General features: G+C 38.4%; 1 pseudogene; it reads right to left on the reverse strand.

The window, feature by feature from the left end:
• LOC122738432 overlaps positions 1-5335 on the reverse strand; it is a 78557-nt pseudogene extending 73222 nt beyond the window's left edge.
• Positions 5336-6941: the final 1606 nt, after the last annotated feature.

The raw sequence follows: 6941 nt of genomic DNA on the forward strand, positions 1-6941 counted from the left end.
ATATACATTTAAAATTTAATCTGTATTATTAGCATTTCTTAAGTCTACATAATCAACAAAACAATAAATTAAACCCTGATTTGTAGCGATTGATGATTTCGAAGGGATAAATGTTTACACTGAAAATTTAACAATCAGCTCTTCCAGTTAATTACAGCGCATTCCTGGTTTATAAGGGAGGTTATTAAATTGACAAATCTTGGAACTTTTTGACTATGAGAGGTGGGAGGTGGGGAAAGAATCAAAAATAGCATCCATTATATCAAACATGGGACACTGGGTAAATGGCAGTGTCTCTAAACAATAATTAAGTCAGAAGGAGGAACAGATTTGGGACAAGTTGAGTTTGAGAAGCCAGAGAGACATCCAGTTGGAGCTAGAAGCTATTGGAGAAATAAAGATTTCTATTATAGTACCAATAGATGAGTGCTAAAAAACCTAGAACAAGCTTAAAAATTCGGGGCAGCTAGGTGGCACAGTGGATAGAGCACCGGCCTTGGAGTTCGGAGTACCTGAGTTCAAATACAGCCTCAGATACTTAACACTTACTAGCTGTGTGACTCTAGGCAAGTCACTTAACCCCAAATTGCCTCACTTAAAAAAAAATAAAAAATAAAAAAAAATCCAAGGTCACCTCCTCCTTCCATCTTTGCAAGGGTGGCAAACTAAGAGTATGGAACATAGCACATAATGACATACTTTTTCAATATTGTTGGTCAATTTTGATGGACTTTTGATGTTTTCTCTTTTTTATTATAGGAGATAGCTCTCTGGGAGGCAGAGGGGTGGGATGAGGATATTTTGGCAAACTGGATTTGTTGTTGCTATTGTTGTTTGTCCTTTGTTGTCAAAGAGGAAAATGACAGATGTCATGACTTGCAATGAACTGGATTTAAGTGAGGCAGGGCTATGCAAAGTCACCAGCCTCCCTCTCTCCTCAAGAGCCATCTGGGTCCAGTAGCAAGATATACATCAGGACAACTGGAGATGGCCCCCTGACCTGCTTCATAAACATTCAGTGCCTGATTAGTCTCTCCCCACTCATTACAGGGATATCCAGGTGAATAAGTTCTATCTAACATATTAGATTACCTGAAAAAAATGGATGTTAAATATAGGGCTTTCTCCACCTAACATCCAGCACAGTGTCTATCACATTGTTGTTCAATTATTTCAGTCATGTCTGACTCTTTGTAACCCCATTTTGGGGTTTTCTTGGCAAAGATACTGGAGTGGTTTGCCATTTCCTTCTCTAGCTCATTTTATAGATGAGGAAACTGAAGCAGAGCTAAGTGACTTGCCCAGGGTCATACAGCTAATAAGTATTCTGAATTGATTTCAATTGAATTAAATTATGTTAAAAACCTATCTTATCTTCAAGTTGCTACAGAAGATACTGGGTATTATCGACATACCCTGCAGAAAGTTGCCCTGACATTGTTTTAATTCAATACTACCCAACAGCTGGACATCACCATTATAATACTGTATGTCAGTGTTTCCAACATTTATAATATTGTTTCTATGGAATTAATGTACCTTGCAATATTACTGCAATATTATTTTGCCTAACAAGTTTTCACAGAAACAGTTAAGGATGTTAGTCAGAAGACACCTAAAGTTTACCTTTGATCATATCTTTTCTGTCCATTTGTTAATGTAGGAATGGTCAACTAGATAGAAAAGAGACTTGTTTTCTCCTGTAGGAAGCTAGGTGGCACAGTGGATAGAGAGCTGGGCCTGGGAGTTAAGAATAAATGAATTCAAATCCAGCCTCAATTAATAGCTATGTGATCCTGGGCAAGTTACTTAACCTCTGTCTGTCTTATCTGTAAAATGAAGATAATGGTAGCACCTACTTCACAGAGCTGTATGGATCAAATGAGATAATATTTGTAAAATGTTTAGTGCAAAGTCTGGCAGATAGTAGGTGCTTAATTAATAGAATTTGTTCAAACCCTCTCTCTTCATTTCCTTCAGCCTATTGCAAAGAGGCACTTCTGATACATGAGAACCATAGTATTTATATACATTTAGATTATCCACAGATTTCATATACTTCTACTCATCAGATTTAGTGGACAATCCTAATCACGCAGGAGTGCCCTAGGTCCAAGTTGGACCTAAATCCTGGACTCTGTCCTTTTAACCTGAAAAAGCATTCCTAACATAGCAGAAAGCAATATTCAGCTCAGAGAACATCAAGGGGAGAAGTAAGGATGCTTAGGGGTCTTTGTTTTTTATTCTAGTCCCAAACACAAAGGATTTCCATAATCCCCTTTTAAAACAAAGTCAAACAACCTTTAAAGGATGTCAAAACATCTTGCCTGTTCCCAAGAATTCTCTCCCAAAGATGTACTCTCAGATCATTTCATTCTGTATCTGTGCTTATTGAAGACTGAGTCCACTCAGATTAATATCAACATTTCATAGATTCTAATAACAAAATATGGCCACAAAAATGTTGTCTATTGGAAAAAAAAGTGTATGGAAGAAAGAGTTTTTAGAATATTAAGAACAGATGTCACTGATATGAGAGAGAGCTTTTACTTTCTACATAGCCAGAGAGATCTATGAAAACATATGAAATATCAAATTAATATCGCTTTTATTAGATTCTTTCCACATATTGACCAGTTACAAAGCAATTTCTGCTTAAAGATATAATAATAAAAAAGAGGTTTCTATAGTTTCCTGGCAGCTGACTCTACTAAGGCCAAGCAGTAATAGCTCAATAAATAAACACAGTTACCTTTCATTGTCCAGTATCCAAAACAGTCAGGTTCTGGTGGAGGGCAAATACATCACCATCCATCAAGCTTCCACTGATTTCAATTCTAATTACTCCCATCCTGAGAACCAGGAAGATTGTTGTGTCTCTCTAGGGAAAATCCATGAGAGAGACCTCTCAGACTCATTTGAAGGAAGAATACATAGGGAATATGCTACTGATAGATTTAGGCAGGAAGAGACCTGAGAAGTCACCTAGTCTAGTCCCCTCATTTTACAGATGAAGAAATAGAGTTTAGAGAGGATGCTTCTTAGGTATGGACTGCTTTTGTTTTTCTTTGTATTCCTAATACTTAGAACAGTGCCTGCCACATAATAAGCCCTTAATAAATGCTTACTGGTCCATTGAAATGACTTGTGCCTGCATGAGAAAATGTCCCAAATTGCTAATAAGTAGAGAAATGCAAATTAAGCTACTATGAGGTTCTGTCACACACCCATCAGACTAGCAAATGTAACAAAAAAGGAAAATGCCAAGTGCTGGAGGGACTTCAGGAAAACAGGCATATTAATGAACTATGAAACTGAATTGACCATTCTGGAAAGCAATTTGGAAACCTAAACTCCAAAGAGTTACTAAGCTGTGCATACCTTTTGTCCCGGTGATATCACTATTCCCCAAGGAAATCCAAGAAGGAGGAAAAGGATCTATATTATACAAAAATATTAATAGCTGCTGTTTATGTTATAGCAAAGAACTGGAAACTAAGGAATAGGTCAAGGCATTCACTCAGGAATGGATAGATAAATGTTGGTATTTGAATATTATAGAATATGATTGTGTTGTGAAAAACAATAAAAAGAATAGCTTTGGAGAAACCTGGGAAGATTTGTATGAACTGATGCAGAGTGAACTAAGTGAAACTAGAACAACAATTTATGCAATAACAACATTTGTAATGACAAACTTTGAAGATTAAAAAACTCTAATGAATACAATAGCTAACCATGATTCCAGAGGAGGAATGATGAAGCATATTACCTTACCCGCTTCCTGACAGAGATATAATATAATCAAGCTGAAATATTTTTTAGACATGGCCAAGAAGGGTATTTGTTTTCCTTAGATATGCATATTTGTTACAAGAGCTTTGGGGTGTTGTTGTTTTGCTTCTTTTTTCCACAATAGAGGGAGAAAAAAGAAAAAAGAAAGATTTGTTCATTGAAAAAATAATTTTATGTGGAAGTATGTTTAACACTATGTCACATTCCTTGTCATCTGAGGGAGGGAGGAGGGAAGGGAGGGAGAAAAATTTGGACTTCAAAATCTTATAAAAATCGAATGTTGAAAACTATCTTTACATATAATTGGAAAAAATAAAATTTGATTTAAAAAAAGAAAAATAATAATTTTAATGAAATGACTTGCCTAAAGCCACACTAGTAATAAATGACAAAGCTAGAATTTTAACTTATATCTTCTGACTCCAAATCCAGCACACTTTCCTTTGTTTGCTGTTCAGTTATTTTTCTGTCATGTCTGACTCTTTGTGACCCCATTTTTTTTTGCAGGGCAATGAGGGTTAAGTGACTTGCCCAGGGTCACACAGCTAGTTAAGTGTCAAGTGTCTGAGGTCAGATTTGAACTCAGGGAGTTCTGAATCCAGGCCTTCGCCACCTAGCTGCCCCCTGAGGTTTTCTTAACAGAGATACTAGAGTAGTTTTCCACTTCCTTCTCCAGTTCACTGGGACTAACAGGGTTAAGTGACTTGCCCAGGATCACACACACACACACACACACACAGCTAGTAAATGTCTGAGGTCAGATTTGTACTCAGGAAGATGAGTCTTCCCAACTTAAGGCCTGGCACCCTATTCACTGGGACAGCTAGCTATCCCTACTTTCCTCTGTACCACACTGAAATAAAAGATATTGTACTGAACAAATCTAGCACCCAGAGAAGTCATTTCCCCATTTGCACCTTAAGTGAACCCAGAGGTGGGGGAAGAGGCCCAGGCACTGAGGATATTCCTCCATGACAAAGTAAGCGGCTCCCAAAAAAGCTAAATTTCCTTCCCATAGTCAGGGTTTTGATGCATTTGTGAGAAATTCCCACAAGTTTGAAAGCAAAGCTAAAGCTCTACTTCCCCAAAAACAAGCGACTGAAGAAAGAAAGTCAAGGGTAGAAAAGATCTCACCAGAGGAACTGAGGGTCTCATACTATACTTAGGTTCAAATTTCCTGGTTTTTGTCATTTTGTCTGGCAAAATTCATATTATCTGTACTTAAGAGGCTTTTAATTTCCTTTTTTAATAATAGAAACCTGTCATGGGTGGTTATAAAATGTATATTTATTTACCTTTGGGACTAGAACTGAAGAGAAGGGAGCGTGGGGGGTTGGGAGAGGAAGGAGAACTTTCTTCGCCATTGCCAGAGAGTAATGGGGGCTACAGAGAAGGAAAGGGACAACAAGAGCCTCTGGTTTTCTTTCCTTAACATAGCTCAGCCCCTTGGGCCCCATCCTTGCCCCCTCTGGCTGATCTCAAGAACAGAGCTTTCAAACAGGAGTGTATTACTCACCTCCGGAACCTGACTAGTGTTCATTCAACCAGGGATCCATATCCATACTGGAAATTTGAAGAATCTAGTGGAGCATTCTCAATGGAATTTGCCCATCTGGTTGCCCTAAGGGTACAGATGCTTGGTTGGTGTTATGAAAGTTTGGGCAAATCCTGGGCAGGTTATTGAACTTATGTTTGTCTCAGTTTCCTTAACTGTGAAATGGGGATAATAATAGCATCCACCTTTACAGGGTTGTTGTGAAGATCAAATAAGATAATGTTTGTAAAAAACTTAAACTAGTGCCCTGGAAAGCACTATATAAATGCTTATTCCCCTTCCTGTGGGTATTGATGTACCTTCAAAAGAAGTATAAGATCCAATGCCTGCCCTAAGAGAGCTTACAACTGAAGTAGAGATATGATTAATACACATTTAGAAGAGCACAGTATATACATGAATGCTAAAATGTATGGTGTAGATTTTAAATAAAAAGAGTGGCTGGGTATGGCAAAGATAAATCTGAATAATGGTCATAAAATCATTTAAAAAGGAGTTAAAGGGCAGGAGAACCAGGAAGCTAATGAAAAGGAGGGGCAATAGCTAGGGGAGAAGGGGTCATAGAGAGCAAATATCAACAGTCCAGAGGAGGAATATATAAATGGGGACTGAAGCAGTCTTGGAGGACCACAGATTTAATTTAGTCCTTAAAGGATGGGTAAGATCTAGATGAAGGAAGCTTGGGAGAGTATTCTTAAGTAGCAAGATTCAGATCAGCATTAAGAACAACCAGGAGGGAACAGTGGATAAAGCACTGGCCCTGGATTCAGGAGGACCTGAGTTCAAATCTGACCTCAGACACTTGACACTTACTAGTTTGTGTGACCCTAGGCAAGTCACTTAACCTTCATTGCCCTGCCCACAAACAAACAAACAAACAAAAAATAACCAGGAACAATCCTGGTTGGCATGGGAAACCTCAGAGATCTGCCCAGTGTGAGACTAAAGGTCCAAATAAGGAAGAAGTAGAAAGTAAGGTTGGCTGCCTGAGGCAGACCAGATTATGGAGCACCTCCAAAGCCAAAGTATGGGTAATGAAGAGTTATTGCATGCTCTATGCAAGAGAGAGTCAAGTGAGGGAAGTGGAAGTACAGGAATTTGCATCTTGGCAATAATATACAGGATGGATTGGTGGGGAGAAAGATGAAGTAGGGGTCTCATGGCAATCTATATATAAGAGAATGAGGAAGGAGTGAGAATAGGAAGTAAGGGAAGGAGAATTAAGGGGATTTTTCAATAAAGAATAGTCAGAATTTAGAGTTAGATTAACATCGTTATCAAAATGCATCTACCATGTGGAGGAAAAAGAATAGTGCTGGATACAGCTTGACTATAAAGATGAAAAATACCTTTGCTTCTATTTGTCCACATTGTAGTTGAAAGTAAATTGGGTTGACTTTTGGCAAAATTGTGAAATTGAAAAAGCATCTTCTTTCTATGACCCCCCCTCCCCTAGATGTTGGCCCCTCCTCCCCTTTGGGTGCCTGGTGTTCCCCTACCCTTCAGCCCCTTCCCCACCTCCCTCCACAAAATGGGAAAGGATTTTACAATCATTATTCATACTCATCTTTGGCATCCCCAACCTCCCTTT

The sequence above is a fragment of the Dromiciops gliroides genome, chromosome 2 (assembly GCF_019393635.1).
Source record: "Dromiciops gliroides isolate mDroGli1 chromosome 2, mDroGli1.pri, whole genome shotgun sequence".
NCBI classification, from domain to species: domain Eukaryota; kingdom Metazoa; phylum Chordata; class Mammalia; order Microbiotheria; family Microbiotheriidae; genus Dromiciops; species Dromiciops gliroides.